This window comes from Amblyomma mixtum, chromosome 5 (assembly GCF_055824585.1).
Source record: "Amblyomma mixtum isolate Tamu chromosome 5, ASM5582458v1, whole genome shotgun sequence".
NCBI lineage: Eukaryota > Metazoa > Arthropoda > Arachnida > Ixodida > Ixodidae > Amblyomma > Amblyomma mixtum.
Window position 1 is genome coordinate 21552449 of NC_143016.1, and position 27125 is coordinate 21579573.

Genomic DNA, 27125 nt, shown 5'->3' on the forward strand with positions numbered 1-27125 from the left:
TCATGTACTACGTGTCTGCTGTACAACATGCCCTCCGGGTGGACCTTCAGGAAGAAGACATCGGACGCTTCCTGACAGGTTATTTCGATGGACATAGCGATCGAAATGCCGGAGCGAGACCCATATCTATCAGCCGGATATCTATTACTGAAAAATGAAGCAAGCAGCCTCTGACGAGACAGCACTTATAAACGTAGACGCATTGTTAAGCACAAGTTAGAACAAAAATATCCCCACAACGTCCATCGTGATGCAGACAAAGTTATGTGTCTAGCCTTCTTGTACACAAAGCGGTGCACATGCAGCTGCAATCTTAACGTGCATTGATTGATATTCACGATTTTCTAAGCGCAGATCTTTTTACTGGCTTCACTATCGTTTCGCATTCTGGTAGTGTCGGACATTGTTAGTGACCGTCGTACACTCCGAACAGTGGCGACCAATGCCCAAGAACTGACATCAGGAGCCATGATTTGGTCAGGCGTAATCTTTACGAACGACAGCCACCACAGCGCTGACCACAGAGGAGGCAGACAGAACCACCCAGCTTTCGGTAAACACGCCATCAGTCCTGAAGAATGAACGGGAAGCTTAACTTTATTACCTAAACCATTAGCCCCGACATCTGATACAGCCAGTCAGCACGCGTAACCAGTTCTGTGTGCTCAGCGCACGCATGCTTAAAGATCGTCGAGAACTGGCTGTTCTGTCTGTATCCGTAGCGGAGGGCCACAAAACTCCTTCCGGTTTGTGGATTCCAGCGGGGGACAGCAGGTATTCCACCGTCGAGACACGACAAATCAAACCTCCTCGCCACTCTATCACTCCCTCGACCCTTTGCATCGTTGCTCGAGAATCCAAATCCCTGAAAGACATGAAAAGAAAAGGCACGCGCACACAAAACAGCCAAGAATGTCCAATGGGCACGGGTATAGGAGACGGCCCGAAAAGCATCCTGCCGAGCTACTCCGATTCGATGTTCGGCCGCGATAACCGAGCGGCCGACGGGAAGCCGGCGGAGCGCGCAGAATTCGAGACGGTCCTAAAGCCGGTACGTAACTCGCTCCCTCAGTAAATTCACCCGAGCGAGCCGGGAGCGCGAGGTCCTGTCTTTATCGTGCAGCCCGGCGATACCTTGAGCCAGAAAGTAGCGAACGCTGTGGCGCGTGCGTTGCTGACATGCTATGCGCACTTGACCGGTTTTTTCGTTGTTCGTTTTGTTTCGTTTTTGCAGGCATTACGTCATCCACTGAAAATTAGAGATAGGTTGAATTATTTCTGTTTAGGTACGCAATAGAGTGCTGGTAGATCGCGAGTTTGCCTATAGACCCGACCTTATTGTCGATAATAGACCCGGCCTCGAAGGCCGGCTGTGCCTCAGAAACTGCTCGGAGATCCCGAGACACCTCTCGCGTAAACCCTGTTTAATTCTTTGCGACTATTTGTAACCCATTTGGTTCTCTTTTCCACTAGTTATCAGCCTCGCGTTTGCATTTATCTAATTCATTCTTCTCCTTTACTTCACCACGTTTGCTTTCTATTTGTGCTACATGGATGAGACAGCAGTATAGCTCCTCCGTCCGGACTTCGTTGTTTAATTCCTTTTATCATCAATCCCTTAATAAACAGACTGCTACGGTCACAGTCACCTTCGCCATACAACTTTTACTTGACGTCCAGGCATACTTGCCCGACGTTAGCTTTCAACAATTTCGTCCTCACTGTCGGTTCCCAGTACCAACAAGAGTCATGTCCCAAAAGTGGTCTTGCCCACAGACGACGCTCCCAAGTACCGTGCCGATGGGAGCGCGGAAACTTATGCCCCCTAGAAGCCGCGAGCGCACGTCGCCATTACGGTCACGTAGCGTGCGGCCACGATAACGTCGAGAACTCAATGGATGTTTGCGCCCCCGGCGCCGTATATACTTTCTATAAACGATATGTAGCTCGCTGGCCGTACTCGTATATATATATATATATATATATATATATATATATATATATATATATATATATATATATATATATACACACACACACGGTGCAGCGTTCCCGCAGAGTCCATTTGGAGGTACACATGCCTCGAATGTATGTGTGTGCTCCATTTTTCAATGGATGTGGGAACACCGCGAGCTCTTCCGCTATTGAGAAAGATGGCGGCGGCGGAGCATTGCAGAGCGGGTGGGCGCGGAAACGTGAGCGACTGTGGTCACAGGTGGTCGGGACCCCTATGCGTCGGCCAGTTGCGGTCGCTTTCTTCCGGTGTTTTAGTTCCGTGGTTGGGAGCATCGACGACGTTTCCCACATCCGAGTGAGCTACTGAAGCGTAGGACATCTGCACGAACACGAATGATGAAGATGGCTGGTGGTGTCCTTCCCCGTATCTAGCCTGCATTCATGTACTCAACCGAGCACCAGTACTAATTATTATTGGTTTATTAGCGCGTAAGCCTAAGAGGGAATCATGAGCCAAAACTGCAAATTAAACAAAAAACGCCGGAGTAGTATTCACCACACGAAGTGATTCGCTGAACGAGGTCCGATAACTTTTCAGTGTCCTTGAATACATTCCACCGGACATTAGCACTTTTTTTTTTCCTGATGGAGTCCTTGCATTTCTCGGTTAAAAAACACGACTGGATGGAGGAATGTGCCCTTGATCAAGTCACATGTATGAATCGAATTTTGTTTATCCAGAAACAATTCAATAACTGATTTTAAATGTGTTACGTATCAGCTTATTATCTCAAAAACATGGATCGGCTTCCAAGTTCCTTTGTAGCGATGTCACCATAATACTAGTGCCGCCCTTTAAAATAAAATGCTATTTTTTGTCACCCTTTCAAATGTTTACAATTAGAATATTAGCGCTATATGCAAGAGTAAGTGCCGTGGAGGAAGTTAGACATCGTGGTTTCTTACATGCTTACACAAAATGCCTTGACCGCGGAGCAGGTCTCCTCAGCAAGATTGCATCTTATAGCAGCTCTGACTTGGATGAGGCGGCCACAAAGAAAAAAAAAAGCTTACACAGCCCAGCACCGAATTACATGAGAGATGTGAGGGAAACGATTTTCGAGGGTCACTCCACTCGAGACATAGATTCGCGTGTTGTGCGCCACTGCTGCGAGCGCTTTAACGACCTGGACGACAGCTCCCATTGGTAACCGTACACGCTTTTATCGTACACAGGTTGCAAGACAAATGATGTAGCACACACTGAGGCACTCCAGTAGCAGCGGCCAAGGTTACATGAGAAAAACGGCGTGTTCAGAGGGACGGCATATGAAAGGTCTACAGTATCGAAGGCTTTTGCTGTACGCAATCGCCGCTCTTGTTGAATTGTTTTCTCATCATGAGTATAGAGAGTCATTTCTCTTCAACCTTCCTTCTGTTCTTGTTTTGTACTGGCGTTTACGTAATGACGTGATCGGCATTCGCTTCTATTACTTGTTTCATCGATTTGCTACAAGTAATTTTATGCCGTACATGACAGATGAATTACTCCAGCCTGATTCCGGCAGGTACAAGGACTGCCTGCACCTAGTTCCCCGAGAAACGCAATCGATTTTCTCAGTTGCGGAACTTGCTTCTTGAAATTGCGGAGAAAGCCCATTGGGTGCGCTGTATGAATTCTCTAACAGTGAGTAGGAAATAATGCCAAGCAGAAAAATAATAAAACAGCTGCAACAGAGCAGAAACACAAGGACAGCGAGTGCAGAAAGCGATCGGTTGTTGTGAGATATTGCTTTTGAGGTCTACTACGTGAAATTGCTTTTGGTCGTCAGGAAGAGCGAGGACAAATGTGAACAGAACAAAACACCACGTATGCGCTTGACCTGCCATTTTAACGCTCGTAAGCATCAGCGAAGAACGATACCTGCCGAATATAGCTTATATCTAGTGCGCTCACTGCAGGCAGATGGAATCGCATAATTATAATTCTTTCTCCTTTCAGTTGAGCTTAGTTGTTTATCAGTGGCATAGCCAGAAATTTTGTTCGGGGGGGGGGGGGGGGGGGGGGGGGGGGCTCATGTGGCAGCGCGGCCTCCTCATAGAATTTGTGAAAGGATCAAACGCGATAATAATAACTGTATTGCCATATTAACAATTCCATTGTGTATCAGACAACGCTATGCACTCTCTATGCAAGTAAAATAAGCATTTTTAAAATAAAAGAATGCATTCGTATGTCTTAAAAGCCGTGGCAGACTTAACTGGTACCAATGCTTCCATGCTTTTGCAAAAGAAAATATCGCACGAAGTCTAGAACTATATCAGTTCGAAACCAGCAAAGCAGTGCATGCCGCTGATAAGAAAAACATAAAGGCTATGAAATTAGCAAGTATAGAGGACCAATATTTTAATGAATCTTTGTCGTTGGAGAACCTTTACATTTTTGTACATATGCAACGGCCAGGAAAAAATCTCAACAACGCTGTCTTTCGTTCCCATGTACTGCGCAGCAGCAGCTGTCACCGGTCATGTATTGCGAGTAATTGCACCGAAATTTTAGTCGCAACAACGAGCACATGTATAAACGAAGAGTTCTGCAAAATATGCGTTAGAAGTCAGAAGATAAAGTTGAGTATTATAAATGCGAACATACAACTTGATAAAGGACAGAAAAGTGTCAATGGAAACAAAGTCACTGTATGTATACACAAAACCTTGCAACAAGATATTCAAATACATGTATGTCTCCATTAAAGCTACGTATCTAAGCAAAAGTCACCCTATACAATGCGTCACAAGGCAAATAAACATCTTGCGCAATCACAGATAGTAAACTTTACACACGGAAAGACAGACGATCTATGCAAGAAGTAAACTATGATAGCAGTAGTCGCGATAGGTACTTGGGCCATGCTGCGGTCGCGACAGCACCATATGGTTAGAATAATGGAGGAACAATGCAGAAATCAATACGAAAGTATGTATTTTTTAACTGCCTACACGGCGACAATTATTCTGCAGCCATATTTACAGAAGGGTATTCCTTTGGTTCAAAGAAAAAATAAAAGCTGTTAGATACAAAGGAAAGAGGAGGACAAATGAAAGCCACGAATGATGCCGCAAGTTGAAATAACCAATACCCGAGTGTGTATGTTGGGAAATGTCACGTGGGCAGGGCTTTCAATAAGCAAGGGCAATCAAGATCGGTTATCGATGTCTCAAAATTTTCGTATTCGCATGGTAATTTTGATCATGATGCTAACTGATGCTTGCGTTACGTGACTCAAGGCGCATGGGCGTTGCCACGAAATGCAACCCTAGTTAGCAATGTTCGCGCCTAAATTTATTTTCTAGTCTGAAAAAGGCATTGTAGGTGACAAAATCCAGAATGACTTCTGGCGCCGGAGGTTGTTTTGGTCAGTGGTGCGTGACAGTTCAAAAAAATTTCGGGTGTGGGGGGCGGGGGACCGAAGCCCCATAAGAACCCCCCCCCCCCCCTGGCTACGCTCCTGTTGTTTATATGCATGTATATATGCACAAATGGCAGACACGCAGACAGAAAGCCGCACTATTTCGGTTTGGCGGGGCTTGAACAGGGCCTGAAAAATGACGCTGCAGTGGATAACAGAGATGCATACGTGCATTTAGTAACAAAAAAAAAAAATCTATCGCATGCTAGGAGCAATAGCACGAATTATTGTGCAGGTGATTTATTATTAGTTCTCACTTGTAGCGGAAGTTATTTACGGCGGGTATAACAAAAAAGAAGCGGATTAAGACATTTTATGACATGAACTCATAAGAATTGATAAGGTTTTCGCCAACGTGTGGTCTGGCGCTTAGCAAAATAAAGCAGTCATGCTCTGATGCCTTCACCCTTAACAGGTACCAAACATCTTCACCGGCTTTTATTACAACTGCCTTTAACCGTACGAAAACAAAAAGAGACACAGCGAAAGGTCGTTTCACTTCGCAACATACTATAATGCGTTTATGTGGGACACAAATTGCGCACAATCACAAAGACAAATGAAGTCGACAGAAAAGCGCTTGTCTGCCCTCTTCATTGGTCCTTGTGTTTTCTGCGCACTTTGTCTCAAGAATGGGTTACCTGCTAGCCTTGACCCACACCTTACTAGGGTTTAAGTAGTGACGTGGACAGGTGTCGCTTGTTTTTATTAGAGGTAAAGGCACTCGGAAATGGAATGACATCACTGGGCGCACGAAAGCGCCACTGCGAATGTGCTTTATATCGCCCATCTGCGCCGAATTCTTACTCGCATGGCGACAGGGAAATCTTGCATTCGGAATTGATCCCACCAAAAAGCACCCGCTTCGCCGTCCTTTTCTTTTCTTTTTAACTTCGGAAACACTCGGCAGATGGCGATTGGCTCAGGGGCAATACAGGCGCCACATTAAAACGAGTGGATGATGACTTCCTCGCTGCATGTAAGGGTGTGATGATATGAATTGCATATGCGCTGCAGAACCAGAAACATAAACAGGAGAAACGCTTTGGGTCTCGCTTCGTTCTGTTCTCCCGAGGAGGGGAGTGACATACGGGGCGGCAGTCGCGCTTTTTGCACACGCGCCATTTAAGGCAGGAATTCGAATAGGTGGGCACACTGAGCGAAATTGTCTTCTTGTCAACCAACCCTTCAGGACTGCGAATATGTTGCATCCCCTAGATAATGATACGTCAAGTCCTGTAGGGAACGTGTAGGCAGCAAGCCGAGTACGTAGGCGATAACAAGGGCAGCAAGTACGCGCTTGCCTGGCCACAAAAAAACAGCCTGACGTCAGTCTTTAGAAATCAGTAGAGTCTTAGCGAAGAGTAAGCTATTAGCGTTTTCTGTCCGAGCGGTCTAAGAAAAGTAGAAAAAAGATTGCAGTGGAGGGGAACTACCTTCCGGTTAAACACTTTTTCATATTGGTTAACGCAGCTGCACGTGCAATGAGCGGATAAAAGCAAAGGTGAGCGAGGTTGGTCAGGCGGTTCTTGATAATCACAAAGTCAACAAGGGAGGGCATGCACTCGTACAGAAGCAAAGAAATCAAGAAGAGCGTCTTCACTCACGCTTCATCGCTATTAGTTTAATTCAGTGGCTTCGCTACAAAATTAACCTGAAGACGAGCAGAAGAAAGCCGAAGTGCCAACGAAGTTCACTGCCCACATTTTCTGTCAGCGCCATGTGTGTATTCTTCCTATTCGTATGTGTCTTCCAGGGCTGCTTTCAGCGATACACTTTCTTCGATAATGCTATTTTTGATACAACACGGGCCGTTTTCAATCGCGTGATTGTTACGCTTCGAAAAAGACCAAGCCAGGAACTATATGCGTTCCGCTCATAAAAAATGCAGGACAGAAAATCGTGAGCCTTGCTCAAAGTGCCTGCTGCATTTATTTTTCGCCTTAGGACATTACCTTGGCTTCTTGATAGTTTACTTTTTTTCGGTTTGCCCTAATGATGACAACGCAGCGGTAACTTAAGCACTTCTAACAAAGAACCTACCACCACCATCATCATTGTCACAATCATCACTGCTTTATTGGCAGCCGCCGATTTTCCAAACACTTGCCAGCACTTTTGAGCCGTCGTCTTCCTGTATTCCGGCGGGCAGAATGCAGGTCATTCAAGAAACAGTAGTCAGTTTTCAGACAACTAGCGACAGAGAACAGGGACACAGGAACGCATGCACATGTGCATATATGTTTGTTTTCTAATTTCGCTCATTTCTGAACGTCTTTGCAACAATCAGCCGAAACCAGAATTATCTTTTAAAAGAACTTGCCGTTGGGCGAATTGATTCATTACTTCAAACGGACAGAACACCTGTATACAGACGATCACAGGCAAAAAGACGTATAGCTCTTGTCTGTGTGTTTCTGCCTGTGATCATGCGTAGCGCTGTTATGTTTGTTTGAAGAGGTAGGTATCCTCGGTCGTAGTCAGCGAGTCGCGTCGGCTGCTGCCCTGTTCACCACATTCCCGCCACCGGCGCTCCGTGGCCAGGTACGCTGTGAGAGCCCGCTCGTCGCACGGTCGCGCCGAACTCCAGCCGTTGCCGGCCACACCCATACAGAGGCGATCGGGACCTGTAATTTGTTCGCCGCCGCCCTGACGCCTTCGCAGGCGGTCGCTATTAAGCCCTGTCCCCTCGCCCGGTGGCGGCGCCCATTGCCGCCCGATCGGATGAGCGAAGTGTGGCCGTCGCCTCCGAGGCCCCCCGCCGCGCTTGTGCCCCCGCCGTCCACGACACGTGCTTTTGCGAGACTACGCAGTGCGGTTCCTCATGATCCACGCGAACAAGCGTGTTTCTCGTTTTGAGGTCAGTTGGTGTCCTTGAAACGAACCGTTTACCAGCCTCCGAAGACGCGGAATGTTTGCCACGCAAACAGCGGCATTCATTAGCCGTTAATACGTGACCAGGGGTACAGCTCTGCGAAAGACACGTGGCCAACGAATGGCGGAAGCATAGTGCCCGTTATAAGATTTTAAAAATAAATTGGTAAATTGGTTTTTGAGGAAAGGAAATGGCGCAGTAATTGTCTCACATATCTCGGCGGACACCTGAACCGCGCCGTAAGGGAAGGGAGGAAGGTAGGAGGAGTGAAAGAAGAAAGAGAGAAAGAGATGCCGTAGTGGAGGTCTCCGGATAATAATTTCGACCACCTGGGGATCTTTAACGTGCACTGACATCGCACAGCACACGGGCGCCTCTTGCGTTTCTCCTCCATCGAAACGCGGCCGCCGCGGTCGGGTTCGAACCCGGGTACTCCGGCTCAGTAGACGAGCGCCTTACCACTGAGCCACCGCGGCGGGTCTTATAAGATTTTCCTATAACCTCTTTTCCGGCGATGGTAATATGACATGGCTTTTACATGACGAAATGCTCGAATAGGTCCTTGGGGTAAGCGCAAATGATGTTCTTACAGACAGTATGCGAAAGCAAGGACTACAAGTACTTGGTCAAGAACAACCGTTTTACTGCGTAAGCAGTACTTATGTCATAATGCGAAAATGGCGGCGTCTGTCTGTCTTTACCCACGGAAAGTGAAGCGTCCTCCTTCTGAAACATCAACAGCGACAATCACCTCCTCACCACATCTCCCTAGTTAGGCGGCTGCCAATTCACCCAACGCCACCTTTTATATGCTATGCCCCCCCCCCCCCCCCCCCGCCGTCCTGCATAAGCGCCACCCACCTTCTCCCTCTAAAAAAAATTCTGGCGCGTGTGTGTAAAGCCTCGCAGTTTAGAGTAAAATCATTCATTAGAGTTAACGCATCAAAATAATCATCGAGGGTATATCCAACTGTTTTCGCATAATTTTCTCGTCTGATTGTCCCCACCTTCGCGACAGTGATAATTGCAAAAATTGGAAGCCCAGCATCACTGTTATTACGTCTGACGCTATTGCTGCTCAGGAGACTTCGCCCTGAGCTCTAAGCTCGCCGTAGAGTTTATGGTAGAAGCCGCGAGAATAAACCTGCAGTTCTTTGCATAGGCTAATTACAGAAACTTTGGTTCTATAAGAATTCTCTGTATCCAATTTCATCTATCCAATTTCGTCTCTGCTAGTAACCGAATCCGCTCACTAGACTATTGTTACAGACCACGACGCATTCGAGTGGTGATGCCTACTAATGACTTTGTCATAATACACACGCATGTGGTTACTGGCGTCATGTACAAAGTGATGTGTGACGCCGCTGCGCTCTCTATTACGCTCGCCATCACCACTGCCGACGTCGGAAGCCCTGACTTATAAATATCATCTAAAATGGGAGCAGTTATCCTCGCCAACGCAGTTCATCCCTATCGATTCCTACCGATATTTCGCAGTCATAAGTGTTGCAAATAGGCATTCCGAATACAACGATTCCAATAATTTCAAAGATTACCCGGAGAGAAAACATAATCAAAGAAATGCTCACTCAGCCGAAATTACATTTCGTTTCTGGCGAAAAGACGCTGAAATCATTCAAGTAATGTGCTTTTCGAGTGTTTTTACTTGAAGGGAAGAGATGGGCAGAAGCCGCATAGAGAGAAACATGCGTTTCATTTCCGACCAGGTCGGGCAATCTGACAGACATTCCGTTACCATTTCAGTTTTATAGCGCTGCTTTGCAGTCGCAAACACTATGGAATGGAGGAAGCTTGTACAAACCAACAGTTCAAGGGCAAAAAAGGAGAGGCAGGAAGAATAGAAGCCGGAGCAGGCGCTATGCCAAGATCTATCTTTGTATTTGCTGCATTAAATGTGTAAGTGAGAACTGGTTTCGCCGAAGCTCGACTCTTCTACGATCTGGGCATACTGCTTGCACAACAATCTCGCGGAATTTATCCTGTCGTCGCCGGCCCGTTGGTCTAGGGGTATGATTCTCGCTTTGGGTGCGAGAGGTCCCGGGTTCAAATCCCGGACGGGCCCACGCTTTCTTGGAGCGATTTTTTTTCCAGTTATATGCATAAAATCATTAAAATGCACCAGAGCACCTGCATCGCAGGGCAGAGGCGCATCGCTTAACAAATGCGCCAGGAGGGGTACGTGGTCTCTCAGTGATCTGTGTATGTAAAGTTGACAATGGACAATTACGCATGTAGGGGCCTTCTCTCAGGAGCAGGCGCTATGCCAAGATATTTCTTTGTTTAGGAGCATACGTTGTTTGGTAATCGGTCAATCACGGTAAATAAAAGGGGCTACTGCGCACAAAAAGACACGGACAAGAAGGTAGCACAACAAGCGCAGTTTTTTTTTAATCTTTGAGAAGACGTAGTAAGAGACATCTCCACAAAAAATCCATTGCCTGGGCTGTCTGACGCGTAAGGCCCGTAGCCTTACTTCTCCTACCCATTCGGGGTCTGTCCGGAAAGCGAGCAGACGCAACCAGTCGTACAGAAGTCTGATCTTACGCCAAAGTTCAGATCTTAGAATTTTGCACATGCGTCAAACATGTCCCGCAGACGGCACAACGTACCCGAACAGAGCGATGAATTCCGAAGGTACCAGACTTCTCTTCAGACACAAGCCTAAAAACCTTGCGCGGCAGGTCGCAGCTACAATGGCGCTAATCACAGATGAAACATGGCAGTTTGAAGGAGAAACCCAAAAGAAAGGGCCCACAGCAAAAGAAACATAGTTAAAGAGCGTACGTTGTTGGGCTAGTAGTTCAATCATGGTAAATAAAAGGGGGGTACTGCGCACAGAAAGACACGGACAAGAAGGTAACACAACAAGCAACATCTGCGCTTGTTGTGTTATCTTCTCGTCCGTGTCTTTTTGTGCGCAGTAGCCCCCTTTATTTATCTGTCTTTGTATTTGTTGCATTAAATGAGCAAGAAAGAACTGGTTTCGCCGAAGCGCGACTATTCTACAATCTGGGCATACCGCATGCACAACCAACTCGCGGAATTTATCCTGTCGTCACCGGCCCGTTGGTCTAGGGGTATGATTCTCGCTTTGGGTGCGAGAGGTCCCGAATTAAAATCCCGGACGGGCCCACGCTTCGGCGAACTGATTTTTTTTCCCGTTATATACACTGAATTATTTAAATGCACCAGACCACCTGCATCGCAGGGCCGTGGCACATCGCTTAACCTCTCCACGAATGCGCAATGACTGGCATGAGGCTTCTCAGCGATGTGTGAATGCAAAGCCGACAATGGACAATTACGCATATAGGGGCATTCTCTCTGGAGCAGGCGCTATGCCAAGATCTGTCTTTGTATTTGTTGCATTAAATGAGGCAGTGAGAACTGGTTTCGCCGAAGCTCGAGTCTTCTACGATCTCGGCATACTGCTTGCACAACAGTCTCGCGGAACTTATCCTGTCATCACCGGCCGTGTCGGCAGCCTTATCTGGGGTCTTTGGACATCAGTGTTCTAAAGCGTGTCAGGCGGATGTGCATTCAGGCAGCCGCTAAAACGTTCTTTTTCAAACTACACACAGCGACGCTGCCTGTCAAGACATTTCTTAATGACAAGGGGATGTTTGTACCCTGGAATGTGAATTGCCGTCTGTGTAACGTGCCTGAGACAATTGATCATTGCTTCATCCTGTGCCGTGATGCCATGTTCTTTTGGGACATACTACAACGAACGCTTAAGAAGGACATTGAAATTACACCATACACTATTAGATTTCTGCCTGTTGAAAAAACTCTGTTTTGCCTTATGATCTGTTTATATTGATGGGACTATTCAATCTTTGGAAAAGCCGTATGATGGACAGACATGCCGAGCCACCAAGATCGTCCAAATCTGTGTTTCGTGAACAGTGTGCTTTGGTGAGGAGTGTATATGCTGCATGCGAAGAACCTCCAAGCTGGCTGCCGTGCCTAGATGCATGTGTGTGCCTCCCCGAATTTTGATGTTTTGATGGGGATGCAGTGTTGAGTTAGGGCTATGGCGGGCTCCTATTAAGCAGCCCGGTAACTTGAGACGCCAATCAGTCTGATTGAAGTTTTCCTCCTTTCTACGGAAGTTCTTCCATGCAATAAAGAAAAAAAACGGCCCGTTGGTCTAGGGGTATGATTCTGGCTTTGAGTGCGAGAGGTCCCGGGTTCAAATCCCGGACGGCCCCACGCTTTGGCGGAGTGATTTTTTTCCCCCGTTATATACACCAAATTATTTAACTGCACCAAACCCCCTGCAAAGCAGGGCAGTGGCGCATCGCTTAACCTCTACATCGATGCGCAATGACTGGCATGAGGAATCTCAGCGATCTGTGAATGTAAAGGCGACAATGGACAATTACGCATATAGGGGCATTCTCTCTGGAGCAGGCGCTATGCCAAGACCTGTCTTTGTATTTGTTGCATTAAATGAGACAGTCAGAACTGGTTTCGCCGAAGCTCGACTCTTCTACGATATCGGCATACTGCTTGCACAACAGTCTCGCGGAACTTATCCTGTCATCATCGGCCCGTTGGTATAGGGGTATGATTCTCGCTTTGGGTGCGAGAGGTCCCGGGTTCAAATCCCGGACGGGCCCGCGCTTTGGTGGAGCGTTTTTTTTCAGTTAAATGCAGCAAATCATTAATATGCACCACACTACCTGCATCGCAGGGCAGCGGCGCATAGCTTAACCTCTGCACCAATGTGCCAGGAGTGGTATGAGGCTTATTTATTTATTTCGGACAACAATGCATGGTGTCCGCGGGCAGAGGCTAAAGGAGACTAACGTGCCTCCTTACGAGGCCTAACACCTGCATTACACGCCGGGCAGATGGTATAGAGTAAAATATCAGTGAACACTGCTACATCAAACACAGCGGGACAGTAATTCAACATTATCAATTACGGAAGCACTGGTGAAGCAGAACATAATAATGAAGAAGTCATCAAAAACGAGCGATAGTAAGTGGCGTCGGAAAGAAAAACACATTCGAACAGAACAAAATAATCAGTACACAGCAGTAGGAGCTGCTTAACTGGCAGCTTTTAGTCCTTTCCCTCACATTTTTTCTGTACCACGAGAAGTGTGAAATAAAGTGACTGTGAATGTGAATGTGCGTAAGAATGAATGTAGCTGGTATGCAGAACAAAATTTCTTCTTGAATTGGTGAATCGTGACACTCTCCTGGGCACAAGCAATTAATGTTGGATATGTATTGCATAAAACTATTATTTGGTGATCTTTAGTCTGGGTGCCGTAATTAGTGTGAGGTCTAGAACCAATCGAGGAAATTGTGCGCAAGTTATGGGTGATTTCTCTATTCAAATATGAATGATAGAAGGATTCAAAATCATGTTTTATTTTTTCCTAGATTAGGAGGGCTCAGTAGTGCTTGTAGCCTTGGCAAAACGGTAATACCCTACAAGAGGTAAAGATGCCATTAGTACTAACAGGATATCTACCTAAAATGCGCAAAGCTCTTTTTTGTAGAGAGAACAACCTATCCGAGTCAGTTTTATTACATGTTCCCCACACGAAGAGACTCTACACAATATGAGAATGAATAAGGGAAAAAAAACTTTTTTTACATGGAACGGAAGGAGATACCGAAGTCGTTGAATTAACCCAATTGATCTTGATATTCGTATCCTCAGGCTGTTAACCTGACCGGTCCAGCCCAAGTAACAGCTTAAATGAACTCCTAGAAACTTGTGAGAATTCACGTGCTCAATTTTTGTGTTATTAAAATATAGTCAGATATTATCATCAAGAGGCTTATTTTAGCGCGGGAAAGCACATATTTAGTTTTTTTTTATCTTTAGTTTAAGCTTATTGGCATCAAGCCTTGTCCGCAGTTAAATGAGCCAGGTATTGGATCGATATTCAAGCAAGCTAAGGTTGGGACCAGAAAAGAAGACATTCGTGTCATCAGCGTCCAGGACCATATGTGAAGTTCAGTGTATATTTACAATATCCTTAATGTATAAAACGGAAAGTAGAGGGCCGAGGATAGAGCCTTGCGGTACAGCGAATTTTATTATAGCTCTGTCGGATTTAAGCGCCTGTGCCATGTAGACTGCCTCCGTCCTGTAAGATAGCTTTAGATCAATTTGTGTGCAATACCACGAATTCCATATTTTTCTAGCTTTAGTAATAATATATGTGTTTAATTGAATCAAAAGTCTTGCGAAAGTCTAGAAAAATTCCAATGGTGAAAAGCTTTTGTCCGAAGTCAGAAAGAAGGCGCTCTTATATGTCCAATAAAGCAGTCTGCGTGGATTTACCAGCCAGGAATCCATACTGTTTTTTGCATATTATGTTTTTTTTTATCTAGGGCGTTTTGTAAACTTTTATGTACCTCACGTTCTGCAATTTTAGAAAACAGTGGTAATATCGAGATAGGGCGATATCTCTCAGCGATCTCTGAATGTGAAGTTGACAATGGCCAATTACGCATATAGGGGCATTCTCTCTGGAGCAGGCGCTATGCCAAGACCTGTCTTTGTATTTGTTGCATTAAATGAGCAAGTGAGAACTGGTTTCGCCGAAGCTCGACTCTTCTGCGATCTGGGTGTACTGCTTGAATAACAATCTCGCGGAACTTATCCTGTCGTCGCCGGCCCGTTGGTCTAGGGGTATGATTCTCGCTTTGGGTGCGAGAGGTCCCGGGTTCAAATCCCGGACGGGCCCACGCTTTGGCGGAGTGTTTTTTTTTCAGTTATATGCTCCAAATCATTCAAATGCACCACAGCACCTGCATCGCATGGCTGTGGCGCGTCGCTTAACCTCTACGCCGATGCGCCAGGAGTGGTATGATACCTCTCTGCGATCTCTGAATGTGAAGGCGACAATGGCCAATTACGCATATAGGGGCATTCTCTCTGGAGCAGGCGCTATGCGAAGACCTCTCTTTGTATTTGTTGCATTAAATGAGCCAGTGAGAACTGGTTTCGCCGAAGCTCGACTCTTCTGCGATCTGGGCATACTGCTTGCACAACAATCTCGCGGAATTTATCCTGTCGTCGCCGGCCCGTTGGTCTAGGGGTATGATTCTCGCTTTGGGTGCGAGAGGTCCCGGGTTCAAATCCCGGACGGGCCCACGCTTTGGCGGAGTGTTTTTTTCAGTTATATGCTCCAAATCATTCAAATGCACCACCGCACCTGCATCGGATAGCTGAGGCGCATCGCTTAACCTCTACGACGATGCGCCAGGAGTGGTATGATACCTCTTTGCGATCTCTGAATGTGAAGGCGCCAATGGCCAATTGCGCATATAGGGGCATTCTCTCTGGAGCAGGCGCTATGCGAAGACCTCTCTTTGTATTTGTTGCATTAAATGAGCCAGTGAGAACTGGTTTCGCCGAAGCTCGACTCTTCTGCGATCTGGGCATACTGCTTGCACAACAATCTCGCGGAATTTATCCTGTCGTCGCCGGCCCGTTGGTCTAGGGGTATGATTCTCGCTTTGGGTGCGAGAGGTCCCGGGTTCAAATCCCGGACGGGCCCACGCTTTGGCGGAGTGTTTTTTTTCAGTTATATGCTCCAAATCATTCAAATGCACCACAGCACCTGCATCGGATAGCTGTGGCGCATCGCTTAACCTCTACGCCGATGCGCCAGGAGTGGTATGATACCTCTCTGCGATCTCTGAATGTGAAGGCGCCAATGGCCAATTACGCATATAGGGGCATTCTCTCTGGAGCAGGCGCTATGCGAAGACCTCTCTTTGTATTTGTTGCATTAAATGAGCCAGTGAGAACTGGTTTCGCCGAAGCTCGACTCTTCTGCAATCTGGGCATACTGCTTGCACAACAATCTCGCGGAATTTATCCTGTCGTCGCCGGCCCGTTGGTCTAGGGGTATGATTCTCGCTTTGGGTGCGAGAGGTCCCGGGCTCAAATCCCGGACGGGCACACGCTTTGGCGGAGTGTTTTTTTTCCAGTTATATGCTCCAAATCATTCAAATGCACCACAGCACCTGCATCGGATAGCTGTGGCGCATCGCTTAACCTCTACGCCGATGCGCCAGGAGTGGTATGATACCTCTCTGCGATCTCTGAATGTGAAGGCGTCAATGGCCAATTACGCATATAGGGGCATTCTCTCTGGAGCAGGCGCGATGCGAAGACCTCTCTTTGTATTTGTTGCATTAAATCAGCCAGTAAGAACTGGTTTCGCGGAAGCTCGACTCTTCTACGATCTGGGCATACTGCTTGCACAACAATCTCGCGGAATTTATCCTGTCGTCGCCGGCCCGTTGGTCTAGGGGTATGATTCTCGCTTTGGGTGCGAGAGGTCCCGGGTTCAAATCCCGGACGGGCCCACGTTTTAACGGAGTGATTTTTTTTTCAGTTATATGTACCAAATCATTGAAATGCACCACAGCACCTGCATCGGATGGCAGTGGCGCATCGCTAACCTCTGCATCGATGCGCCAGGAGTGGTATGATATCTCTCTGCGATCTCTGAAATTGAAGGCGACAATGGCTAATTACGCATATAGGGGCATTCTCTCTGGAGCAGGCGCTATGCCAAGACCTGTGTTTGTATTTGTTGCATTATATGAGCCAGTGAGAACTGGTTTCGCCGAAGCTCGACTCTTCTACGATTTGGGCATACTGCTTGCACAACAATCTCGCGGAATTTATCCTGTCGTCGCCGGCCCGTTGGTCTAGGGGTATAATTCTCGCTTTGGGTGCGAGAGGTCCCGGGTTCAAATCCCGGACGGGCCCACGCTTTGGCGGAGTGTTTTTTTTTCAGTTATATGCTCCAAATCATTCAAATGCACCACAGCACCTGCGTCGCATGGCTGTGGCGCGTCGCTTAACCTCTACGCCGATGCGCCAGGAGTGGTATGATACCTCTCTGCGATCTCTGAATGTGAAGGCGCCAATGGCCAATTACGCATATAGGGGCATTCTCTCTGGAGCAGGCGCTATGCGAAGACCTCTCTTTGTATTTGTTGCATTATATGAGCCAGTGAGAACTGGTTTCGCCGAAGCTCGACTCTTCTGCGATCAGGGCATACTGCTTGCATAACAATCTCGCGGAATTTATCCTGTCGTCGCCGGCCCGTTGGTCTAGGGGTATGATTCTCGCTTTGGGTGCGAGAGGTCCCGGGTTCAAATCCCGGACGGGCCCACGCTTTAACGGAGTGATTTTTTTTTCAGTTATATCTACTAAATCATTGAAATGCACCACAGCACGTGCATCGGATGGCAGTGGCGCATCGCTAACCTCTACACCGATGCGCCAGGAGTGGTACGATACCTCTCTGCGATCTCTAAATGTGAAGGCGACAATGGCTAATTACGCATATAGGGGCATTCTCTCTGGAGCAGGCGCTATGCCAAGACCTGTGTTTGTATTTGTTGCATTATATGAGCCAGTGAGAACTGGTTTCGCCGAAGCTCGACTCTTCTACGATTTGGGCATACTGCTTGCACAACAATCTCGCGGAATTTATCCTGTCGTCGCCGGCCCGTTGGTCTAGGGGTATGATTCTCGCTTTGGGTGCGAGAGGTCCCGGGTTCAAATCCCGGACGGGCCCACGCTTTAACGGAGTGATTTTTTTTTCAGTTATATGTACCAAATCATTGAAATGCACCACAGCACCTGCATCGCATGGCAGTGGCGCATCGCTAACCTCTACACCGATGCGCCAGGAGTGGTATGATACCTCTCTGCGATCTCTGAATGTGAAGGCGACAATGGGCAATTACGCATATAGGGGCATTCTCTCTGGAGCAGGCGCTATGCCAAGACCTGTGTTTGTATTTGTTGCATTATATGAGCCAGTGAGAATTGGTTTCGCCGAAGCTCGACTCTTCTGCGATCATGGCATACTGCTTGCATAACAATCTCGCGGTATTTATCCTGTCGTCGCCGGCCCGTTGGTCTAGGGTTATGATTCTCGCTTTGGGTGCGAGAGGTCCCGGGTTCAAATCCGGGACGGGCCCACGCTTTGGCGGAGTGATTTTTTTTTCAGTTATATGTACCACATCATTGAAATGCACAACAGCACCTGCATCGGAAGGCAGTAGCGCATCGCTTAACCTCTACACCGATGCGCCAGGAGTGGTATGATACCTCTCTGCGATCTCTGAATGTGAAGGCGACAATGACCAATTACGCATATAGGGGCATTCTCTCTGGAGCAGGCGCTATGCCAAGACCTGTGTTTGTATTTGTTGCATTATATGAGCCAGTGAGAACTGGTTTCGCCGAAGCTCGACTCTTCTGCGATCATGGCATACTGCTTAAATAACAATCTCGCGGAATTTATCCTGTCGTCGCCGGCCCGTTGGTCTAGGGGTATGATTCTCGCTTTGGGTGCGAGAGGTCCCGGGTTCAAATCCCGGACGGGCCCACGCTTTGGCGGAGTGTTTTTTTTTCAGTTATATGTACCAAATCATTGAAATGCACCACAGCACCTGCATCGGATGGCAGTGGCGCATCGCTTAACCTCTACACCGATGCGCCAGGAGTGGTATGATACCTCTCTGCGATCTCTGAATGTGAAGGCGACAATGGGCAATTACGCATATAGGGGCATTCTCTCTGGAGCAGGCGCTATGCGAAGACCTCTCTTTGTATTTGTTGCATTAAATGAGCCGGTGAGAACTGGTTTCGCGGAAGCTCGACTCTTCTACGATCTGGGCATACTGCTTGCACAACAATCTCGCGGAATTTATCCTGTCGTCGCCGGCCCGTTGGTCTAGGGGTATGATTCTCGCTTTGGGTGCGAGAGGTCCCGGGTTCAAATCCCGGACGGGCCCACGCTTTGGCGCAGTGTTTTTTTTTCAGTTATATGCTCCAAATCATTCAAATGCACCACAGCACCTGCATCGCATGGCTGTGGCGCGTCGCTTAACCTCTACGCCGATGCGCCCGGAGTGGTATGATACCTCTCTGCGATCTCTGAATGTGAAGGCGACAATGGCCAATTACGCATATAGGGGCATTCTCTCTGGAGCAGGCGCTATGCGAAGACCTCTCTTTGTATTTGGGCGTCTCTCATAGCCTTAGTCGCTTTGGGACGTTAAACCCCATAAACCTAAACCTTTGTATTTGTTGCATTAAATGAGCCATTGAGAACTGGTTTCGCGGAAGCTCGACTCTTCTACGATCTGGGCATACTGCTTGCACAACAATCTCGCGGAATTTATACTGTCGTCGCCGGCCCGTTGGTTGTGGGGGATGATTCTCGCTTTGGGTGCGAGAGGTCCCGGGTTCAAATCCCGGACGGGCCCACGCTTTGGCGGAGTGTTTTTTTTTTCAGTTATATGCACCAAATCAATCAAATGCACCACAGCACCTTCATCGCATGGTTGTGGCGCATCGCTTAACCTCTACACCGATACGCCAGGAGTGGTATGATACCTCTCTGCGATCTCTGAATGTGAAGGCGACAATGGCTAATTACGCATATAGGGGCATTCTCTCTCGAGCAGGCGCTATGCCAAGACCTGTGTTTGTATTTGTTGCATTATATGAGCCAGTGAGAACTGGTTTCGCCGAAGCTCGACTCTTCTACGATTTGGGCATACTGCTTGCACAACAATCTCGCGGAATTTATCCTGTCGTCGCCGGCCCGTTGGTCTAGGGGTATGATTCTCGCTTTGGGTGCGAGAGGTCCCGGGTTCAAATCCCGGACGGGCCCACGTTTTAACGGAGTGATTTTTTTTTCAGTTATATGTACCAAATCATTGAAATGCACCACAGCACCTGCATCGGATGGCAGTGGCGCATCGCTAACCTCTGCATCGATGCGCCAGGAGTGGTTTGATATCTCTCTGCGATCTCTGAAATTGAAGGCGACAATGGCTAATTACGCATATAGGGGCATTCTCTCTGGAGCAGGCGCTATGCCAAGACCTGTGTTTGTATTTGTTGCATTATATGAGCCAGTGAGAACTGGTTTCGCCGAAGCTCGACTCTTCTACGATTTGGGCATACTGCTTGCACAACAATCTCGGGGAATTTATCCTGTCGTCGCCAGCCCGTTGGTCTAGGGGTTGGATTCTCGCTTTGGGTGCGAGAGGTCCCGGGTTCATATCCCGGACGGGCCCACGCTTTGGCGGAGTGTTTTTTTTTTCAGTTATATGTACCAAATCATTGAAATGCACCACAGCACCTGCATCGGATGGCAGTGGCGCATCGCTAACCTCTACACCGATGCGCCAGGAGTGGTATGATACCTCTCTGCGATCTCTGAATGTGAAGGCGACAATGGGCAACTACGCATATAGGGGCATTCTCTCTGGAGCAGGCGCTATGCCAAGACCTGTGTTTGTATTTGTTGCATTATATGAGCCAGTGAGAACTGGTTTCGCCGAAGCTCGACTCTTCTGCGATCTGGGCATACTGCTTGCATAACAATCTCGCGGAATTTATCCTGTCGTCGCCGGCCCGTTGGTCTAGGGTTATGATTCTCGCTTTGGGTGCGAGAGGTCCCGGGTTCAAATCCGGGACGGGCCCACGCTTTGGCGGAGTGATTTTTTTTTCAGTTATATGTACCACATCATTGAAATGCACAACAGCACCTGCATCGGAAGGCAGTAGCGCATCGCTTAACCTCTACACCGATGCGCCAGGAGTGGTATGATACCTCTCTGCGATTTCTGAATGTGAAGGCGACAATGACCAATTACGCATATAGGGGCATTCTCTCTGGAGCAGGCGCTATGCCAAGACCTGTGTTTGTATTTGTTGCATTATATGAGCCAGTGAGAACTGGTTTCGCCGAAGCTCGACTCTTCTGCGATCATGGCATACTGCTTAAATAACAATCTCGCGGAATTTATCCTGTCGTCGCCGGCCCGTTGGTCTAGGGGTATGATTCTCGCTTTGGGTGCGAGAGGTCCCGGGTTCAAATCCCGGACGGGCCCACGCTTTGGCGGAGTGATTTTTTTTTCAGTTATATGTACCAAATCATTGAAATGCACCACAGCACCTGCATCGGATGGCAGTGGCGCATCGCTTAACCTCTACACCGATGCGCCAGGAGTGGTATGATACCTCTCTGCGATCTCTGAATGTGAAGGCGACAATGACCAATTACGCATTGTCGTGTCCGGTCGCTGTGTTGAATGCAGCGAAAGACGCACACGGTACTTTTAGACTTCGTTTATTTAAAGCCGATGAGGGTGCGACCAGCGTCGACCGAGGCAGGAGCCGAACTGGCCGCCCGAAGAAAGGACGGAGCGGAGAAGCGTCCACGGGAGGGAGTGGCTTCCCAGAACAGGAGGAGGGTGCGGGGGCGCACCGTGGGGGGGGGGGGGGGCATCTGGTGACAGCGTGCGAAGAGGGGCAACTGTCGTGGTCGTTAGGAGGAGGATTGAGTGGTCGTTAGGAGGGGAATGCGAGTGGTCGTTAGGAGGGGGCGCACACACACAAAAGCAATAAGGGGACACAACACTTCCTTCCCCCTTAGAAAGTTGCCTGGTATCGTGCAGGGGGTCGGCGCTCACGCGTGGATGCGCGCTGGCTTTGTGCGCTCGGGGGAGAAACACTTGTAGGCTGGCTGTTGTTCGCTGTGTCTCCTAGGTCTGTCCTGGGCGAAGTCTCTTCTTCCGGGAAGAGGTGCCAGGCTATGTGGGAAAATGGTGCACGTGTTCTCTCCGCTGGCGGACAGCTCTCAGACGGCGTCGTAAATCTACGCAGCTGGTTGAGATGTCGGCGTGCTACTGTGCCATGTATGTTGACGAGCCAAGAGCGCAGGCCTATGCGTCTGACAATTGTAGCTTCCTCCCAGCGTGGCTTTTTCAGAAACTGTCGGGCGAGGACGCGCTGCCCCTCATTAAGCGTGCCGCAGCGCGGAATTGCTTTTTCTTCCCGGAACGTCTCTGCCTTTGGCTCGGGGAGGATGGCTGTGAGCTGGGTTCGCATTTCACGCTCGAACATCATTTTCGAGGGGGTCTCGCCTGTTGTGCTCTGAACCGTCGTGTGCTGCTTGAAGAGAAAGCGCGCAAGGCGGCGCTGCAGCGAGCCTGTCTGATCTCTTTCAAGGGCGCGTTTTAGGTCGGCTACGTAGCGCTCGGCTTGTCCGTTTGTCGCTGGGTGGTAGGGGGCCGATGTAACTGATGAGATCCCGTTGTCGCGATAAAACTTGAGGATCTCCGCAGACACAAACGGTGTTCCGTTGTCCGACACTACCTTGCGCGGCAGGCCGAACGTTGCAAATAGTGATCGGAGGTTGTCAATGACTGCTGCCGAAGTCGTCTGTCCCATTTGCCTTATCTCAAGCCACTTTGTGTAGGCATCTACGACCACAAGGAAAGTGCAGCCCTCAATTGGTCCTGCAAAATCAATGTGCAATGTGTGCCATGGTGTGTCTGGCTTTTCCCATTCTGGGACAGGAGCTTTCGGCGGGGCGCTCCGGCTGCTCTGGCAAGGCTTGCATTCTCGCACCACTGTTTCGATGTCGTTGTCAATGCCAGGCCACCACATGTAGCTTCTGGCACACTTTTTCATTGCAACGATGCCCCGATGTCCGGCGTGGATGAGAGACATAGCTTGTGCGCGTAGTTCTCTCGGCATCACAACTCGGGACCCAAATATGATGCAGCCGCGATGGGTGCTCAACTCTGTAGCTCGCCTGCGGTAAGCGTCGAAGTTGTCCCCTTTGAGTTTATGCACGTTGCCTTGTTGAACAGCTGTGTAAACTAGCCGGAGAGCTGCGCACTTCTGCGTAGATGCTGCAACTGTGCCTGCTGTAAGCGGAGGTTCTGGCAGTGCTTCGAACATCAGAACGTCTCCTGGTGGAAATGGTTCGTCAACAGTTGCGTCGAGTGGCAGACGGCTTAGCGCATCGGCGTTTTGATGTTTACCAACCATGTTCTGGCTCGGCGTCTGGTGTATGCCGCATATCATCACGCCTAGTGGAGAAAACCAGTTTCTCCCTAGAAGGCTTGATCCTGTGCCCTTCACAACAAGCAGAGGTAGCGTATGGGTCTGGCCGTTGTAGTTAACCTGCACGTTGGCAGAGCCCAATAGTGGCAGATTCTGTCCTGACCACGTTCGCAGGTGCGTGTCGTCTTGTTGCAGGGCGGGTGCGTCAGATGGCCATGAAGTTCGGAACGTGTCCTCACTGATCAGAGTACAGGCTGCGCCGGAGTCCACCTCGAACTTAATCAGCTGGTGATGTACGCTTACTTCTGTAAAAATCTTCGGTCGCGTGCCGAGATTCATGGTGTTCAGGTCGTACAACACAGATGGTGTTGCTGATGTTGTTCCATGGAGATCAGATAGCGGCGTATTCTCTGAGGCGTTGACGCTGTGATTAGGCTGGGAAGGTGACTTTATCTTGGCAAGCCTCCGTTTCGTAATGCATGCTCTTTCGATATGCCCTCGCTTGTGGCAAAAATTACACGTGGCTGACTGGAATCGACATCCCTGGGGGTTGTGTTGGTCGTCACACCGCCAGCAGCGTTGTGCCTTTTTGACCGATTTTACAACAACAGAAGGCTTGCGCACCTGGTTGCTTGTCTGGTGTACCGGCTCGGTGTTCCGGCGAATCCCTCTCTGCTGGTGACCGGCGCTCTCCGCTCGAACGGCGATGTCGTAAGCTTTGCTGAACGTGAGGTCCTTCTCAGCGAACAGGCGCTGCTGCAGTGACTCGTCACTCAGTCCGCACACAAATCTGTCGCGTAACATCACGTCCAAGGGAAGCATGGTGGTGTTAGCAGAAGAAGCTGCGTCTCCCTCCTGCCCGGTAGCTGTTGTCGACAGCGTTCCAAAATTGCAGTCGGCAGCGAGCTTCTTGAGCGCGGCTACGTAGGCGCTCACAGTTTCTCCTCCCAGTTGATCTCGTCGTTGGAAGCGAGCCCGGCTGTAGACCTCGGATGGCCTTGGGTCGTAGTGCTTTTGCAGCGCTTTTACGATGTCGTCGTAAGACACTGCGGCTGGTGTGCTTGGCTGAATAAGGGCGCAGACAGTATCGTAGGTCTGCTCCCCGCACAGCGTCAGCAGGTTGGCCCTCTTCAAGGCTGGGTCTGTGATGTTGTTAGCTTCAAAGTAGAACTGAAGGCGTCCAACCCACGATGACCACGATGAGCCGTTGAATTCTGGTATCTGATTGGGAAACCCTCGCGTAGCCATGGCTTGTCAATAGCGTTGCGTAGCGCGGGTCGAATCCACTTTCTCGTCGCCACTGTCGTGTCCGGTCGCTGTGTTGAATGCAGCGAAAGACGCACACGGTACTTTTAGACTTCGTTTATTTAAAGCCGATGAGGGTGCGACCAGCGTCGACCGAGGCAGGAGCCGAACTGGCCGCCCGAAGAAAGGACGGAGCGGAGAAGCGTCCACGGGAGGGAGTGGCTTCCCAGAACAGGAGGAGGGTGCGGGGGCGCACCGTGGGGGGGGGGGGCATCTGGTGACAGCGTGCGACGAGGGGCAACTGTCGTGGTCGTTAGGAGGAGGATTGAGTGGTCGTTAGGAGGGGAATGCGAGTGGTCGTTAGGAGGGGGCGCACACACACAAAAGCAATAAGGGGACACAACACGCATATAGGGGCATTCTCTCTGGAGCAGGCGCTATGCCAAGACCTGTGTTTGTATTTGTTGCATTATATGAGCCAGTGAGAACTGGTTTCGCCGAAGCTCGACTCTTCTGCGATCATGGCATACTGCTTGCATAACAATCTCGCGGAATTTATCCTGTCGTCGCCGGCCCGTTGGTCTAGGGGTATGATTCTCGCTTTGGGTGCGAGAGGTCCCGGGTTCAAATCCCGGACGGGCCCACGCTTTGGCGGAGTGATTTTTTTTTCAGTTATATGTACCAAATCATTGAAATGCACCACAGCACCTGCATCGAATGGCAGTGGCGCATCGCTTAACCTCTACACCGATGCGCCAGGAGTGGTATGATACCTCTCTGCGATCTCTGAATGTGAAGGCGACAATGGCCAATTACGCATATAGGGGCATTCTCTCTGGAGCAGGCGCTATGCCAAGACCTTTGTATTTGTTGCATTATATGAGCCAGTGAGAACTGGTTTCGGCGAAGCTCGACTCTTCTGCGATCTGGGCATACTGCTTGCATAACAATCTCGCGGAATTTGTCCTGTCGTCGCCGGCCCGTTGGTCTAGGGGTATGATTCTCGCTTTGGGTGCGAGAGGTCCCGGGTTCAAATCACGGACGGGCCCACGCTTTAACGGAGTGATTTTTTTTTCAGTTATATGTACTAAATCATTGAAATGCACCACAGCACCTGCATCGGATGGCAGTGGCGCATCGCTAACCTCTACACCGATGCGCCAGGAGTGGTATGATACCTCTCTGCGATCTCTGAATGTGAAGGCGACAATGTCCAATTACGCATATAGGGGCATTCTCTCTGGAGCAGGCGCTATGCGAAGACCTGTGTTTGTATTTGTAGCATTATATGAGCAGTGAGAACTGGTTTCGCCGAAGCTCGACTCTTCTGCGATCTGGGCATACTGCTTGCATAACAATCTCGCGGAATTTATCCTGTCGTCTCCGGCCCGTTGGTTTAGGGGTATGATTCTCGCTTTGGGTTCGAGAGGTCCCGGGTTCAAATCCCGGATGGGCCCACGCTTTGGCGGAGTGATTTTTTTTTCAGTTATATGTACCAAATCATTGAAATGCACCACAGCACCTGCATCGGATGGCAGTGGCGCATCGCTTAACCTCTACACCGATGCGCCAGGAGTGGTATGATACCTCTCTGCGATCTCTGAATGTGAAGGCGACAATGTCCAATTACGCATATAGGGGCATTCTCTCTGGAGCAGGCGCTATGCGAAGACCTGTGTTTGTATTTGTAGCATTATATGAGCAGTGAGAACTGGTTTCGCCGAAGCTCGACTCTTGTGCGATCTGGGCATACTGCTTGCATAACAATCTCGCGGAATTTATCCTGTCGTCGCCGGCCCGTTGGTTTTGGGGGATGATTCTCGCTTTGGGTGCGAGAGGTCCCGGGTTCAAATCCCGGACGGGCCCACGCTTTGGCGGAGTGTTTTTTTTCAGTTATATGCACCAAATCAATCAAATGCACCACAGCACCTTCATCGGATGGCAGTGGCGCATCGCTTAACCTCTACGCCGATGCGCCAGGAGTGGTATGATACCTCTCTGCGATCTCTGAATGTGAAAGCGACAACGGCCAATTACGCAGATAGGGGCATTCTCTCTGGAGCATGCGCTATGCGAAGACCTCTCTTTGTATTTGTTGCATTAATTGAGCCAATGAGAACTGGTTTCGCCGAAGCTGGACTCTTCTGCGATCTAGGCATACTGCTTGCATAACAATCTCGCGGAATTTATCCTGTCGTCGCCGGCCCGTTGGTCTAGGGGTATGAATCTCGCTTTGGGTGCGAGAGGTCCCGGGTTCAAATCCCGGACGGGCCCACGCTTTGGCGGAGTGTTTTTTTCCAGTTATATGCACCAAATCATTCAAATGCACCACAGCACCTTCATCGCATGGCTGTGGCGCATTGCTTAACCTCTACACCGATGCGCCAGGAGTGGTACGATACCTCTCTGCGATCTCTGAATGTGAAGGCGACAATGGCCAATTACGCATATAGGGGCATTCTCTCTGGAGCAGGCGCTATGCGAAGACCTCTCTTTGTATTTGTTGCATTAAATGAGCCAGTGAGAACTGGTTTCGCCGAATCTCGACTCTTCTACGATCTGGGCATACTGCGTAATTAACACTTGAGATCTTCGAAAGAAGTATAATTAGGGTATCGATGCAGCCACGGGAATGATGTGACGTCCCATCCACCGGCATTCGTCACGGCGTAG

The 27125-nt window shown here is 49.0% G+C and overlaps 19 non-coding genes across 19 annotated transcripts; all 19 read left to right on the forward strand.

Annotated features, from left to right (window-relative positions):
* Positions 1–10315: 10315 nt before the first annotated feature.
* Positions 10316–10387, forward strand: TRNAP-UGG (transfer RNA proline (anticodon UGG)). The gene has a single exon. It is a non-coding gene; the product is annotated as a tRNA-Pro (tRNA).
* A 2080-nt stretch (positions 10388–12467) lies between these two features.
* TRNAS-UGA (transfer RNA serine (anticodon UGA)) lies at positions 12468–12539 on the forward strand. The gene has a single exon. It is a non-coding gene; the product is annotated as a tRNA-Ser (tRNA).
* Positions 12540–12878: 339 nt separating this feature from the next.
* On the forward strand, positions 12879–12950 carry TRNAP-UGG (transfer RNA proline (anticodon UGG)). The gene has a single exon. It is a non-coding gene; the product is annotated as a tRNA-Pro (tRNA).
* A 2022-nt stretch (positions 12951–14972) lies between these two features.
* TRNAP-UGG (transfer RNA proline (anticodon UGG)) lies at positions 14973–15044 on the forward strand. Its single transcript has one exon. It is a non-coding gene; the product is annotated as a tRNA-Pro (tRNA).
* A 337-nt stretch (positions 15045–15381) lies between these two features.
* TRNAP-UGG (transfer RNA proline (anticodon UGG)) lies at positions 15382–15453 on the forward strand. The gene has a single exon. It is a non-coding gene; the product is annotated as a tRNA-Pro (tRNA).
* Positions 15454–15788: 335 nt separating this feature from the next.
* Positions 15789–15860, forward strand: TRNAP-UGG (transfer RNA proline (anticodon UGG)). The gene has a single exon. It is a non-coding gene; the product is annotated as a tRNA-Pro (tRNA).
* A 336-nt stretch (positions 15861–16196) lies between these two features.
* Positions 16197–16269, forward strand: TRNAP-UGG (transfer RNA proline (anticodon UGG)). Its single transcript has one exon. It is a non-coding gene; the product is annotated as a tRNA-Pro (tRNA).
* Positions 16270–16605: 336 nt separating this feature from the next.
* Positions 16606–16677, forward strand: TRNAP-UGG (transfer RNA proline (anticodon UGG)). Its single transcript has one exon. It is a non-coding gene; the product is annotated as a tRNA-Pro (tRNA).
* A 337-nt stretch (positions 16678–17014) lies between these two features.
* On the forward strand, positions 17015–17086 carry TRNAP-UGG (transfer RNA proline (anticodon UGG)). The gene has a single exon. It is a non-coding gene; the product is annotated as a tRNA-Pro (tRNA).
* A 337-nt stretch (positions 17087–17423) lies between these two features.
* On the forward strand, positions 17424–17495 carry TRNAP-UGG (transfer RNA proline (anticodon UGG)). Its single transcript has one exon. It is a non-coding gene; the product is annotated as a tRNA-Pro (tRNA).
* A 337-nt stretch (positions 17496–17832) lies between these two features.
* TRNAP-UGG (transfer RNA proline (anticodon UGG)) lies at positions 17833–17904 on the forward strand. The gene has a single exon. It is a non-coding gene; the product is annotated as a tRNA-Pro (tRNA).
* Positions 17905–18651: 747 nt separating this feature from the next.
* Positions 18652–18723, forward strand: TRNAP-UGG (transfer RNA proline (anticodon UGG)). The gene has a single exon. It is a non-coding gene; the product is annotated as a tRNA-Pro (tRNA).
* A 337-nt stretch (positions 18724–19060) lies between these two features.
* Positions 19061–19132, forward strand: TRNAP-UGG (transfer RNA proline (anticodon UGG)). Its single transcript has one exon. It is a non-coding gene; the product is annotated as a tRNA-Pro (tRNA).
* Positions 19133–19944: 812 nt separating this feature from the next.
* TRNAP-UGG (transfer RNA proline (anticodon UGG)) lies at positions 19945–20016 on the forward strand. The gene has a single exon. It is a non-coding gene; the product is annotated as a tRNA-Pro (tRNA).
* Positions 20017–21172: 1156 nt separating this feature from the next.
* Positions 21173–21244, forward strand: TRNAP-UGG (transfer RNA proline (anticodon UGG)). The gene has a single exon. It is a non-coding gene; the product is annotated as a tRNA-Pro (tRNA).
* A 3779-nt stretch (positions 21245–25023) lies between these two features.
* TRNAP-UGG (transfer RNA proline (anticodon UGG)) lies at positions 25024–25095 on the forward strand. Its single transcript has one exon. It is a non-coding gene; the product is annotated as a tRNA-Pro (tRNA).
* A 334-nt stretch (positions 25096–25429) lies between these two features.
* Positions 25430–25501, forward strand: TRNAP-UGG (transfer RNA proline (anticodon UGG)). The gene has a single exon. It is a non-coding gene; the product is annotated as a tRNA-Pro (tRNA).
* A 336-nt stretch (positions 25502–25837) lies between these two features.
* Positions 25838–25909, forward strand: TRNAP-UGG (transfer RNA proline (anticodon UGG)). Its single transcript has one exon. It is a non-coding gene; the product is annotated as a tRNA-Pro (tRNA).
* Positions 25910–26654: 745 nt separating this feature from the next.
* Positions 26655–26726, forward strand: TRNAP-UGG (transfer RNA proline (anticodon UGG)). Its single transcript has one exon. It is a non-coding gene; the product is annotated as a tRNA-Pro (tRNA).
* Positions 26727–27125: the final 399 nt, after the last annotated feature.